Here is a 15742-nt window from a genome sequence, read left to right as displayed (position 1 = left end):
ATGATATCCCAGTCCCATGTTCCTAACCATGCCCTGAGTTCATCTGCCTTCCCTGTTAGGTCCCTTGCATTGAAATAAATGCAGTTTAATTTATTAGTCCCACCTTGTCCCTGCCTGCCCTGACTGTTTGACTCGCTTCTGTTCTCAACTGTACCAGTCTCAGACCGATCTCTTTCCTCACTATCTCCCTGGGTCTCACCTCCCCCACTTTACCAGTTTAAATCCTCTTGAGCAACTCTAGCAAATTTCCCTGCCAGTATATTAGTCCCCTTCCAATTTAGGTGCAATCCGTCCTTCTTGTTCAGGTCATTTCTACCCCAAAAGAGATTCCAATGGTCCAAAAATGTGAATGCTGCTCCCATACACCAGCTCCTCAGCCATGCATTCATCTGCTCTATCCTCCTATTCCAGCCTTCACTAGCTCATAACACTGGGAGAAATCCAGATATTGCTACCCTCGAGGACCTCCTTTTTAAATTCCTGCCTAACTCTCTGTAATCTCCCTTCAGAGTCTCAACCTTTTCCATTCCTATGTCATTGGTTCCAATGTGGACAATGACCTCTTGCTGGCCCCTCTCCCCCTTGAGAACATTCTGCAGCCTCTCTGAGGCATCCTTGATCCTGGCAACAGGGAAGCAACACACCGTCCTAATTTTTCGCTGCTGACCACAGAAACATCTGTCTGTTCCTCAGAGTAGAGAATCCCCAAACACAACTGATCTCTTGGAACCCGACCTACTCCTCATTGCATTAGAGCCAGTCTCAATACCAGAAACTTGGCTGTTTGTGCTACGTTCCCCTGAGAATTCATCACCCCTTACATTTTCCAAAACAGCATATTTATTTAAAATGGGTATAGCTACAGAAGGCTGCTGCACTAGCTGCCTACCTCTCTTACCTTTCCTGGAGTTAACCCATCCAAGTGATTGTATCTGAGATTTTCCCCCCTTCTTATAACTGCCATCCATCGCATACTGTTGCTGTTGCAAATTCCTCATTGCTTCTAACTGTCTCTCCAACCAATCCATTTGATCTGATAAGATTCGCAACCAATAGCATTTATTGCAGATATAATCCGCAGTAACCCTTTGACTCTCTTTAAACTCCCACATCTGACAAGAAGCGCATATAACTCTACTAAAGGCCATCTTTGCTCCTTCATATTCTACAGACCCAGAAAATAACACTGTCTCATTCCTCTACAAAATACTGCCCCAGGTTAAATTAATAGCTATGGTTATATTTTAAGTTTAATCAAGAGACATATCTCTAAAAACGTATAATCAAGAAAGAACCCACTCTACTCACTACTGCAGATTTTCTGTAGGTCACACTTAAAAACAATACACTTATCTGCCTCTGTACTGTAAACTTCACCCATCAGTTCCTTCAAGATCATATGTGAATTTCACTGTTTGTTAATTTTCCCTGACGCACTTCGATGTCCAGCGATTCATGAGTTCAAACAGCAAAGGCAGTAACTGTGCAGGTTCACTGCTGTGTCAGTTTCTTTCTCTCTCTCTCCTGCACTGACCTCACCAAGTGCTTCCTTTGTCTGTTCTTCTCCCTTTTAAAACTGCTGTTGTTTTGACTTTTTTTTTCCAAAGTTCCAAAACAATGCAACAGCATATAAAACAGTGATTGCTGCTCCTGGACTTTGAGGAAATCATCTCCAGCACCGAAAATACCTCAAAAAAGGAGCAGCTGTTACAGCCTGAAATTTTTCCCATCCTCCATCTTGGATTACCCAGTTCTGAACTGAATTTCTGAAGTGAAATTGTTTTGTTGCATTTTGCATTTCTGTTGAATTCTTTTTCTCCCAGATGCTGCCTTCTTGTTGGAGTCTGCATGAAGCATCTCAGTAACTCAATACTGTACACCAATAACGCAACCAAGTTAGACAGAGCTATACATAGGTATAGCAAGTCAGAAGTCATAGCTCAACTCTCTCTGGTCCAGCTTGTTACATTGTGCATTCCTAGTTTTATTCGTTATTCTTTGCATCTTTGCTTAAAAGAATGTTCTTTAGTGGTTTTTCTTAATAACATAGAGCACTGCAGCACAGGAACAGGCCCTTCAGCCCACTATGTCTGTACTGATCGTGATGTATTTTAAACTAATGCCATCTGTCTGCACATGGTCCATATTCCTTCATTTCCTTCCTATTCATGTGTCTGTCTAATTGCTACTTAAAAGTTGCTCTAGCATCTGCTCCTACCACCTCCCCAACAGCATGTTTCAGGCACCTACCACCTTCTGTGTAAAAAATCTCATCTTGCACATCTTCTTTAAACTTCCCTAACCCCCCACCTTAAACCTACGCCCCCCCAGTATTTGATGTTCCCACCCTGAGAAAAAGTCTCCAACTATCCACTCTATCTATGTCTCTCTTTATTTTATATATTTCCATCAGCCTTCGACATTCTAGCAAAAACAATTCCAGTCTGTCCACCCTCTCCTTATAGACGTTTGCCGATGATTGTGCAAACACCATTTGTGATTACTCAGATACGAATGCAACAAAATCTAGACAATATCCAGGTCTAGGCTGACAAGTGGCAAGTGACATTCAGGCCATACAAATGCCAATGTTACCATCACTGAATCCCCCACTATCAACATCCTGAGGGTTACCATTGACCAGAAACTCAACTGGTCTGGCCACATAAACACAGTGGCTAGAAGAACAGGTTAGGGACTTGGAATACCGCTGTAAGTAACTCACCTCCTGATACCCCAAAGCCTATATATCATCTACAAGGCACAAGTCAGGAGTGTGATGGAATACCCCCCATATGCCTGGATGGAGTGCAACTCCAACAACACTCATGAAGCTTGACACCATTCAGGACAAAACAACTCGCTTGATTGGCACCACATCCACAAGCATCTACTTCTTCCACCACTGACGCTCAGTAGCACCAATATGTATTATCGTTAAGATGCACTGCAGAAATTCACCAAAGATTCTCAGACAACACCTTCCAAACCCACAACTACTTCATCTATATGGACAAGGGCAGCAGATACATGGGAACACTCACCATCCTGACTTGGAAGTATATTGCCGTTCCTTCACTGTTGCAGGGTGGACTGCAGTGATTCAAGAAGGCAGCTCACCCCCACCTTTGCAAGGGCAACTAGGAATGGGCAATAAACGCTAGTGATCCAGTGATGCCTACATCCCACAAACAAATAAAAAAACTTGGGAGAGTTTTTCATTACACTCCTTACTTGAGTCTTTCAAAATGGTGCTTGGTTAGCTCAGTTGGCTGGAAGGCTGTGATATAGGGTAATAGCAACAGAACACCAGTTCAATTCCTCCACCAATTAGGTTACCATAACCATCCCACCTTCTCAACCATGCCCCATGCCTAAAGTGTAGTGACCCTCAGATTAAATTTGCCATGAGTTGTTTCTCCCTAATGAGAGAAGGTGACTGTAGTGACATTATTTTATGGACAGGATGGTAAGTCAGGAGGTCCATTCATCACTCCAGAACACACAGCTTCTAACTGAGCTGTTTTCATAGACTTCATGTGGATTTTTCAGTTAAGTTTCTGGTTAATTGCAACCTAAGGATATTGATGATGATAAATGCTGTTGAAAGTCAAGGAGTTTAGATTCTCTCTTGTTGAAGATAAGTATTTCTTGAGATTTGCTTGGCATCAATTTTTCTTTGCCATTTATCAACCCAAACCTGAATCTTGTCCAGGATTTGGTGTATGTCAGCATGGATTGGCTCAGTAGTTGAGAAATTGAAATTGTAACTAGAATTATCAACAACCTTATCACTTCTGACCTTTTAATGGAGGAAAGGGAATTGATGAAGCAGCTTAAAATGGTTGGGACTGGCATGCTACGACAAACTCCCGCAGCAATGTACTGGAAATTGAAATGATTGACCTCCAAAACCAATTACATTTAAGATCATAAGACCATAAGACATAAGAGCAGAAATTAGTCCATTTGGCCCATCAAGCCTACTCCACCATTCAATCATGGCTGATAGGTTTTTCAAACCCATTTTCCCACTTTCTCCCTATAACCTTTCATTCCCTTGGTAATCAAGAACTTATCTCTCCCTGCTTTAAAAACACTCAATGGCCAGTCCTCCACAGGCTTTTGTGGCAATGAATTCCACAGATTCACCACTCTCTGGCTAAAGAAGTTTTTCCTTATCTCCATTCTAAATGGTCTTCCCTTTAGGCTATGCCCTCGGGTCCTCATCTCTCCTGCCAATGGAAATATCTTCCCAATGTCCACCCTGTCCAGGCCATTCAGTATTCTGTATATTTCAATTAGATGCTTCCTCATCCTTCCAACCTGGATTGAGTATAGACCCAGAGTCCTCAAACATTCCTCATATGTTAAGCCTTTCATTCCTGGGATCATTCTCATGAACCTCCTCTGGACTTGGTCCAGGGCCAATACATCTTTCCTGAGATATGGTGCCCAAAATTGTTCACAGTACTCCTTTCTGCTAGGTGGGCCTTTAACTAATAGAGAGTTTTCCTCCTCATTCCCATTTACTCCGGTTTTGTTCGGGTTTCTGGAAGTCACACTCAGCTTTGGTGTCAAAGGGCAATCAGTCCCACCTCATTTGTTTCAATTCAGCTCTTTTGGCCATTTTTGGACTAAGGCTGTAGCAAGGTCAGGGAGCTGAATGGTTCTGGTGGAACCCAGACCTAGATCTACATTTGCTCCGGTGATGTTCTAATCTGCACCAGTTATTCAAACAGCCTTTTTTTTCTCTCCTGTTGGCTTCTGGGATGTTTAATGGAATGTGTAAACAAACAGAATCAATTGCAAGAACTTGTTTCTGAAAGGCTTGAGTCTTGTGTCTGACTGATGATTGAACTTAGCCTCTGACTTAAAACAGGCAAGGAAGTCACTTCTCCCATGGATGGCTTGAGAAATGATTTCAGATGAATTCACAAGCACGTTGCCTTTGGGTAGGAAAGAATCAGCACTGAACACAACACAAGGGAATAACACCACAGAAAGTGTTGATTTTTTTTATCCTGACTGCCTTGAAAATTCCTAATTAAATCAAAGCACAAGACAGCTGCAGGGGTGTGACTGTCAGAAAGTGAAGACCAACCATCACCATCATTTCCCTCATAATTATATTACTATTAACTCTTTCACCTCTCCACCATTTCAGTTACATGCCCCAAGGCACCACTGACCCGTACTGGATTTCTAGCAATAGAATCCTATTGAGATAATTACACCTAAGTATAATTATTGAGAAAGAAGCAGATGAATCAAATCCTTCAAATACTTTTTTTCATGTTATAATGCAAGCAAAGTTGCATCTTTGTTAATATCTGAATGAAGTTAGAATTGATACCTCTTAAATAGTTGTTACTTGGTGTCTTTTTGATTTCATTTCATTTCATTTATTGTAGTCACATGTACCTAACCACAATGAAAAGCTTTGTTTTGCAAGCAGCACAGGTAAGGTCATAGCAAACAAGGACACGGACATCAAAGGGTGCTTAGACAAAGTGAGGTATACAAGGTTAGGAATTGGGCGACAGGTTTAGACATTTGATTTAGATTGGCTCAGGCTTGGAGGGCCGAAGGACCTGTTCCTGGGCTGTAAATGTTCTTTATTCTTGTTCTTTGTTACGGCTGTACAGGAGGTGCAAAAAGCAAGATCAACATCATTTGAAGTTAAAGAGGTCTGTTCAACGGTCTAATAACAGCAGGGAAGAAGCTACTTTGAAGGGAGGCAATGGCCTGGTGGTGTTATCATTAGACTATTAACCTAGAAACTGAACTAATGTTCTGGGTTGGTTCAAATCCCATCACTGCAGATGATGGAAATGCATTCAATTATTGTGTCTCTCACCTGCGCACACACACAACATGGGTGTTGGGGAAAAATAAGCACTACCGCAGTTAGGTGATAGTGTGGGGGTTAATAAAAAGAAAAAAAATATATATATAAACAGGAGTGTCAGAGATTCTGTTCACTCTGAGAGCTGGCTCTGAGGAAAAAAAAAGCTACTTTGAAACTTGTTGGCAAATGGGTTCAAGCTTCTGTATCTTCTGCCTTTTATTGACCACTTGAACCAGAAAGGTCCCAAGTTCCATGTCTTTATCTTGTCTAATTGCTGTTATGTCCAATGGCTGCAATTGACCTTTGCCTCTCCATATTAGAGATGGGAAAAATCACTGAGCAAGGTCAGTGCTGATTGTCAGCTAGTGACCCTTACTATAAAGAAGATGAGTGAAAGGTGATTGAGAGTATGTTGATTTTGAACTACAACCCACACTCCCTGCCCCCACGCTCATTCAACTGTTACCGATGTGCAAGGACCAAGATCATCCATCAGCTGGGTGATGCGTAAAGATGGGTGATACCTTGCAAACTGCACTGTAGTGAAAATCAGTAGCTTTGTCTGAATCAAGGGAGTCAGTGAATTCATTAACATCGCAAATTATGAAGCATCATTTTACATTATGAAGGATATGGGAATAAATTATCTGTGAGAAATGGGAATATCCATAAAGGATATGCAGAATGAAATGCAGCTCTCAGCCTTAGCTCAGTGGTTAACACTCTCCTGAGTTTCCTGGACAGATTCCAATCCCAGACTAGGGACTTGAATGTGGAGTTTTGGCTGACACTGAAGGGGTGCTGTGCTTTGAATGGAATGGTAAATGTGATTCTTGAGCTATTATTTTGAAAAAAATCAAAGCACTATTTGGAGAATTATTAAATTATTACAAACAGCATTACAAGTTGGTAAAACAATTAGAAACGTTAACAAAATACTGGGATTTACTTGTGAGCGATATATGAAATCAAAACTACTACTTACAATAAACTTTTTATTGGCTTTTCGTCAGGATGCACTTCGGGTACTATGTGCAGTTCTGTTCTCCACGTCAACGAAACACTGGTGAAAGGTGAAAAATAACTTAGAAGGATTGTACCAAAACACAGATTACAGCTGTCAGGTTGTGCTTTTTGCTCAGAAAGAAAAAAACACTAAAAGACTTCTAATACAGGTCTTCAAAGTCACTAACAGGTAGTTGCAGAGGGAATTTTCCACTTGTGGCACAATCCAACACAAGTGCCTGTCAATGCCAGATAGTTATTAATAAATTCAATAACCCAGCAAGGAGATGTTTTTTTACTCCACGAGCAGTTAGGATGTAGAATCACTACCACCGGAAGTGGCTGGGACAAAGAGCTGAGAAGCTTTCCAAAGAAAACAGCAGAATGGCATGAGAATGAAGGAAATAACCTGACAGGCTAAGGAGAAGTAATTGGAATGGTAGGAGACCCTGGGGGAGTAATGATCAGGCTGTTTCTGTGTTTTATGTTCGCTTAATATGCTAAAGTTCTGTGGCCAATGAATGGCAGGTGTCACTGTTGTAAGAATTACAGAATTGAAAACTGTCTTTTTCAGTGGATTAGTTAAAAATCCAGATATTAAAGTGCTTTGGCCAAAACAGAAACTGAAATGTTCAGGGATAACATGATGTGCAATCATCAAAATCTACTATACCTTTTACTGTGGGCAAGAATAAAGAAAAATATATTACACCATGATTTACCATAAGGTTAGAGGGGCAGAAATAGGCCATTCAGCCCAGCCAGTCTGCATGGCCATTCAATGAGATCATGGCCAATTTAATGATCATCGACTCCACTTTCCTGCCTGTGCTAGCTCTGGTTCTTTTATATTGATTAGTTTGCTGTATGTGTTTGTTGTAAGCAGCAGGTTAGCATGTGTGCATGGTTTAAGTTCAAGGCAGGAACGAAGCAAAAAGGAAGGATAACATAGGATATATTACTAGAGATGTTAGAAATAATGAGGATAAGAAAATTAGCAGTAAGGTGCTTTATCTAAATGCTGGTAGTATTTGTAACAAAGCAGGTGAATTAACGGCACAAATCATTGTGAATGATGATGATGTGGTAGGCATCACAGAGATGTGGTTGCAGGGGGTTCAGGACTGGCAGTTAAACATCCGAGATTTACAACTTATCAAAAAAAAGGGAGACAGGCGAGGGTGGGGGCAGTGTTGCCTTGTTAGTTAAGAATGAATTTAAATCTCTGGCACTGAATGACATGGGGTCAGATGATGTGGAGTCTGTGTGGGTGGAGTTGAGGAACCACAAAGGCAAAAAAAAACCATAATGGGAGTTATGTACAGCCCTCCCAGCAGTGGTCAGGACCAGGTGCGCAAGATGCACCAGGACATAGATACGGCATGTCAGAAAGGCAAGGTCACGGTGATCACGGGGGACTTCAATATGCAGGTGGACTGGGTGAATAATGTTGCTGGTGGATCCAAAGGAAGGGAATTCTATGAATGCTTACAGGATGGCTTTTTGGAACAGCTTGTGATGGAGCACACAATGGAGCAGGCTATTCTGGACTTAGTGTTATGTAATGAGACAGACTTTATAAAAGATCTTAAAGTAAGTGAACACTTAGGAGGCAGTGATCATAATATGGTAGAGTTCAGTCTACAGTTTGAAAGAAGACAAAATCAGATGTAATAGTGTTACAGTTAAATAAAGGTAATTACAGGGACATGAGAAAGGTACTGATGAAAATCGAGTGGAAGCAGAGCCTTGCAGGAAAGACAGTAGAGCAACAATGGCAGGAGTTTCTGGGTGTAATTGAGGACACAGTACAGAGGTACATCCCAAAGAAAAAATAGATTATCCGGGGAGGGGTTAGACAGCCATGGCTAACAAAGGTAGTCAGGAAATGTATCAATGCAAAAGATAGAGCCTATAAAGTGGCAAGAGCACTGGGAAATCAGAAGATTGGGAAGACTACAAAAACAAACAGAGGATAACAAAGAGAGAAATAAGGAAGGAGAGGATCAAACATGAAGGTAGGATGGCCAATAATATTAGAAATGATAGTAAAATTTTCTTTCAATACTTAAGAAAAAAACAAGAGGCAAAAGTAGAAATTGGGCCACTCCAAATTGATGCAGGAAGGCTAGTGCTGGGAGATAAGGAATTAGCTGAAGAACTTAATAAATACTTTGTGTCAGTCTTCACAGTGGAAGACATGAATAATATCTCAACAATTAAGGAGAGTCAGGGGGCAGAGTTGAGAATGGTAGCCATTACAAAAGAGAAAGTTCCAGCAAAGCTAAAAGGTCTAAAAATCAATAAATCTCCTGGCCCCAAAGGGCTATATTCTAGAGTTCTGAGGGAGGTGGCTGAGGAAATAGCGGAGGCGCTGGTTGTAATCTTTCAAAAGTCACTAGAGTCAGGGCAAGTCCCAGATGATTGGAAAATCACTGTTGTAACCCCCTTGTTCAAGAAAGGATCAAGTCAAAAGATGGAAAATTTTCAGCTGATTACCCTAACCTCAGTTGTAGGCAAAATTCTAGAATCCATCGTTAAGGATGACATTTCTAAATTCTCGGAAGTGCAGGGTCGGATTAGAACAAGTCAGCATGGATTTAGTAAGGGGAGGTTGTGCCTGACAAACCTTTTAGAATTCTTTGAAAAGGTAACAAGTAGGTTAGACCAGGGAAACCCAGTGGATGTCATCTATCTAGACTTCCAAAAGGCCTTTGATAAGGTGCCTCATGAGAGGCTGCTGAGTAAGATGAGGGCCTATGGCATTCATGGTGAGCTACTGGCATGGTTTTGGGATTGGCTGTCTGACAAACGGCAGAGAGTTAGGATAAAAGGTTCTTTTTTGGAATGGCAGTCGGTGACAAGTGGTGTCCCACACGGCTCTGTATTGGGGCCACAGCTGTCCACTTTATTTATTAATGATCCGGATGAAGGGACTGGGGGCATTCTGGCAAAGTTCGCCGATGATACGAAGTTAGGCGGACAAGCAGGTAGTACTGAGGAGGTGGGGAGGCTGTAGAAAGATTTCGACAGTTTAGGAGAGTGGTCCAGGAAATGGGCTGATGAAATTTAATGTGAGCAAATGCGAGGCCTTGCACTTTGGAAAAAAAGAATACGGGCATCGATTATTTTTTAAACAGTGATAAAATTCATAAAGCCAAAGTACAAAGCTGTCTGGGAGTGCTAGTCCAGGATTCTCTAAAGGTTGATTTGCAGGTTGAGTCTGTGATGAAGAAAGCAAATGTAATGTTGTCATTTATCTCAAGAGGGTTGGAATATAAAAGCAGCGATGTGCGTCTGAGACTTTATAAAGCTCTAGTTAGGCTCCATTTAGAATACTGTGTCCAGTTCTGGGCCCCACACCTCAGGAAAGACATACTGGCACTGGAGCATGTCCAGCGGAGATTCACACGGATGACCCCTGGAATGGTAGGTCTAACATACGATGATCAGCTGAGGACCCTGGGATAGCATCCATTAGAGTTGAGAAGGTTGAGGGGAGATCTAATAGAAACTTCCAAGATAATGCATGACTTAGAAAAGGTGGACGCTGGGAAGTTGTCTCCGTTAGGCGGGGAGGCTAGGACCTGTGAGCACTGCTTCAAAATTAGAGGAGGTCAATTTAGAATGGAAATGAGGAGACATTTCTTCAGCCAGAGAGTGGTGGGCCTGTGAAATTCATTGCTACGGAGCGCAGGGGAGGCCGGGACATTAAATGTCTTCAAGACAGAGATTGATAAATTCTTGATCTCACAAGGAATTAAGGGCTACAGGGAGAGTGCGGGTAAGTGGAGTTGAAATGCCCATTATTCATGATTAAGTGGCTGAGTGGCCTCGATGGCCTGAATGGCCTTGCTTCCACTCTTATGTCTTATGGTCTTATAGTGTAAGGCACCTTTAAGAGAATTCACCTTTAAAGGCTATACATGCTGTGTGTATACAATGTTGTGACTTTGCCTGGCAGTTAGTCTACTGTGGGTTTGCAAGCTGCACCCACATATAACTCTGTTGATTACTGCAATGTCTGTTTCATAACTTGGAATGTGTTTTACTATGTTCATATAACCATGTTAATCATTTGATTATTAGACCATTGTCATTAACATGAAGCAGCTAAGCAGGTAATTTTTAATGTCCAGCAAAGGAGGTTGCCTGAGTTGATGTGGAGATTGGGGTACAGGAGGAAAGATATGAGGTGTTTTTTTTAATGTCCAGAATGTTGCCACTTTTCCAACTATGAAGGGAGGAGGTCCTGTGGGGATGATGTGCTGGGTTAGGACCTTTGAATGTAACAACTGCAACTTCACAGGATCCCAGAAGTGTTCCGCTGCGGAAGGAATCCTTTTGGCCCACCAACAAGATTCATTATCTAGTCCCAACCTCCTGCATTTCCCCCACTTCCTTGCATACCATTTCTATCCAAATAACCATCCAATGCCTCTTCTAAATGCCTCAATTGAACATGCCTCCACCACATTTCCAGCCAATGCATTCCACGCCCTAATTACTTGCTGAGTGAGAAAATGTCTTTCTCATATCACCTTTGATGGAAGAAACTTTAGTTTCTTCAGTTTGACATCAACAAGATTGCTCACACAATCACAAATAAAAGCTTCAGCTGTAAAGTTCAAGTAAATAAATGTGTGCAATTGGATGTCACCTATCATTACCTCAGTTTAAGTTGAAATGCTTAATAGCCAGCAAAATATTTTTGCAGTATTTTCTCTGCTGTAATACAGCAAATGGAACAGCTAATTTATGCACAACAAGCTCCCACACCAAAAAGGTGATAACGACCAGCTAAACTGACCTACTACCTGTTATGACATTGTTCTGCACAGTCCTTAACTCTAAGTGTTATTCTTCACCTTGTTCAATCAAACAATAAATGCAGTGTAACTAATCCACCCTTTCAAAATTTATTATTTGTACACTACATAAACATGTGAAAATTATATGAATTATACATAATGAAACTTCTTGAAATAAATACAGTGAAGTGGAATTTATGACTTTGTACTCAGTACTTTAAGTGCTAAAATCTGCTGAAAATATTCTTCACAATTAATTTTACTCATTACATATGACATTGAAATTTCTTTTTAACAAAGAATTGGGTTGGACAGTTATGGTATCAAAACATTACAATATAAACTGTCTGATTTATTTATGTATTTCATATTATTTATTGCAAGTTTAAGATTTTTGTATTTTAGGGAGTTACCTGTGTGTTTTCTGTCTCTGAAGTTCACAAATAACTTTTAAGTGTTTCTGTAACTACGATGATTTCTTTCAAGACCGTTCTGAGGCATGTCTTTAGAGTGAATGGGGCTTTGTTACATGCTACGAATGGGCTTTTGTTCATCTTAGGTTGTTGAGCAGCCCAGCAAGGTGAATAATGTGGCCTTAATGTTGTTACAGACTTCGAAAACCTGTTTTCTTTTAGCATAAACTCACATGGCATAGAGAGAGGGAGACTTTTAGTTTTAACTTTGTGTTTTAAGCTGTCCTGTGAAGCCCTTGAGATAGGATGGCTGTACAAACTAGATTCCTGAGAAGGGAAGGATATGTAGTGAACCAGGTTACCTTAGAGTGAAGAGATAGTGTTAGTCCCAAACCAGAAATGTTGAGAAAAGACACTGAAGAAGTTACTTAAAGCTCAGTTCATTTAAACTCAGGTGCATGACAGCTCCAGGAAGGAGTTGTCTCTCGCTTCAGTCTAAAAGTTGAAATCACAGGTGATTTAGATCACCTCAGGTAATAGACATAGGGATTGTGGTATGGGTATTATGTGAGTGTTTTTGTGTACTATCTGAAAGCTGTTGGTTTCTTTTTGGTTTATAAAGGAATGGTTTGAGATTAATGGGATTATACTTTTAGACTCCATTTACTTGAACTTCCATTTACTGCTACTTTAACATCACCACCCTGTTCCCTGGCCAACATCTCTGTCTCAGGCTTGCTCCAGTAAATCTCAGTGCAAGCTGGGAGAACAACACCTAATTTTCCACTTGGACACCCTGCAGCCGTCCAGACTCAATATCGAGTTCAATAACTTTAGGGCTTTATATCTTTACCCCAATCCCCAGAGACCAGGCCTTGTTATCACATAATCTGCTATTACACACAATCCATTGTTAGCCACGAAGAATCCCCATTAACAGCTATTCACTCTCCTAGCCAGATTGTTATCCATCAACTGTTTTTCTCTCTCTTTGGGCTGTGTACCCACCTCTTGTTTACTCCCTACTCCCTCCCCTCATCTCATCTTCTTCATAAAAACTACCATTTTCCTAGCTACCATCAGTTCTGAGGAAGGGTCACTCAAAACCAAAACATTAATGCATCCACAGATGCTACCAGATCCACTGAGCTTTTCCAGCAATTTCTGTTTTTGTTTCTGATTTACAGCATTTGCAGTTTTTACCGTTTTATGCTGTTTGTTTATAAATCTTTGCATTCATATGATAAGGAGATGGTGTGGTTTATTCCATTAATCTTTATTTCTTTTGTTAATAAACTTCTATTTTATTGCCAAAGCAAATTCTGCAGCATTGCAACCTTATGTTTCAGCAAGAGACCACTTTGTTGAAGTGGAAACAAACCAATATATTATGCATTCAGCCAGGTTCCTGGTTGGGATCTAACCCATCTGATAATAATGTCCGCTGAGACTATAGCAGCATGTTTCTATTCTTGAATCTGTACCAGCAAACTAAGGAAGGCAGCTACAGGTGAGCTGAGGCTTTTCACAGTTTTTGGATCCTTTTCTGGTACATGACTTGTGTCACTCAATGATTGTCAGCAACCAGCAGGGAGAGGGTGGGGCATTGTCATAACCAAAATGTACTTCACACAGTTTGAAACAGATGCTTCAAATGATATCTGTAACAAAGGCAACATTTTATTAATTAAATTGCTGCATTGGAGGAATTAACAAAGGATTCAAATGAGAGAAAGTTTTATTGATTTAGTATAAACAGTTTAATGTTTATTCCCTTTGTTTGTATTAATCTGCAGTTTTTCACTTTGGTTTCAGATTGTACTTTCAAAAAAGATGTAAGAAATTATTCTGTTAGAATTATGTGGGATATTTAGGATTGGATAATGTAATGATTTTATTTCTAATAAGGCCATAATGAATGAGTTGGTGAGTTCAAGGCTGAAGTAGAGAACAGAAAGCTGATTAAAGCACAATGTGACAGATGAATGAATACTTTAATTAGCTCAGGGCCTAGATTTCTCCTTCAGTGAAGGTTAAAGGAAACATCAAAGAATTAACAGAAAAGGATGTGAACTGGGACCACTGCAATTAAGTGAGCTCATAATCAGGTCTATTCTACAAATTGGAAAATTTAGACTGCTCACCACTATGTCCAAAAGGACTAAACATTCTGTTAGTAAACAGAAAGGATATGGATTGTACATGCTATCGTAGTATTGGAAATTTGGGATGGGAAAACTAGTAACCTCTTCCTTTCTAATTCTATTAAACAATCAGTAACGCCTTAAAGTAAATGACACCAATATTTTAAGGAGATGCTCTGTGTACCAGAGAGTCTGTTGAAAATGCACAATCAGTAAGTTTCATACATTCAGGAAGGAGGGATCACATCCAGAGTGAGGCATTGCCCGAGTGAGTATATAGTTTAAAGAATTTGGAGACAGCATGGGAATTCAGTGCAGAGGGGAAGAAGTACTTTTTTGCTTGTTTTTTTCAGCTTATAATTTGTAAGGTTTTTTTTAACAGAATAAATTGAATCCAAGGGTCAATTTTACATGATAAATATTATGTTTCGTGATGATGAGAGATGCCTAGAATCCTAACAGCATGGAAACTGGCCCTTCAGCCCCACAAGTCCACACTGACCCTCCGAAAAGTAACCCACCCAGATCCATTCCCCCAGCCTATTATCCTATCATTTACCTCTGACTAATGTACCTAACCTGCACGTCCTTGGACACTATGGGTAATTTAGCATGGCCAATTAACCTAACCTGCACATCTTTGGATTGTGGGAAAAAACCCACACAGACACAGGGAGAATGTGCAAACTCCACACAGACAGTCACCCACGGCTGGAATCAAACCCAGTCCCTGGTGCTGTGAGGCAGCAGTTCTAGCCACTAAGCTACTGTGCCACCCCTGGTCTGGCAATCTCCCAGCGTGATGTGGCAGCATGGAGTAGCAGCCTCCCAACCTGGTTTGTCGGTCTGAAGTGACGTCCCAGCCTCATGATCCTCAGGCTGAATCCCAGGGGGGTCTGAAGGCTAAGTGCCAGCGTGGTCTGGGTTAGAAGACCGTGGTACTCGATTTTTATTTCTGTGGTGCTGGACATTTTATTTCTCCATTTTCTAAAATCTTGTAACTAAATAAGCTGCACCTGTGCACGTTTGTACTTGAGGTGGCACCATAAATGGCGACACATAAACTTTTCAATGTACTCATTGAGTAAATGTGACAATAAAGGTTAATTGTGATGAAAATCAGGAATGGACAAAAGGCCAGATTTTAGAAAGCTGCAGACATTCTGGATATCGCCATGGTAATCAGGGGTGAGGCCATGTAGGAATTTGAAAACTGGGATGAGAATTTTAAGAGTGTAGTATAAATTAATTCAGTTAAACAGTCCTATGTAGGTTCATTTGAAAAAAGCATTAAGCCACACAAGAAATAGCAGCAGTTCCATAAAAGAATGTTTTTCAAATTATAGCAAATGCACCTTGCAGATAAAAAGGTACACAAATAGCAATGGCGTTAGATAGTTAAAGCAGCAGCAAATTATGTAACTTGAGAAATGGGGAATTCAGATACTAAAAATTTGGCATTTTAAGATGACAGTGCCTATAGCAATTTTTGTTTCAATGTGGCAGGATTTCACAAGG

Source organism: Chiloscyllium plagiosum, chromosome 27, assembly GCF_004010195.1.
Source record: "Chiloscyllium plagiosum isolate BGI_BamShark_2017 chromosome 27, ASM401019v2, whole genome shotgun sequence".
Classification (NCBI taxonomy): domain Eukaryota; kingdom Metazoa; phylum Chordata; class Chondrichthyes; order Orectolobiformes; family Hemiscylliidae; genus Chiloscyllium; species Chiloscyllium plagiosum.
This window is presented reverse-complemented; position numbering follows the sequence as displayed.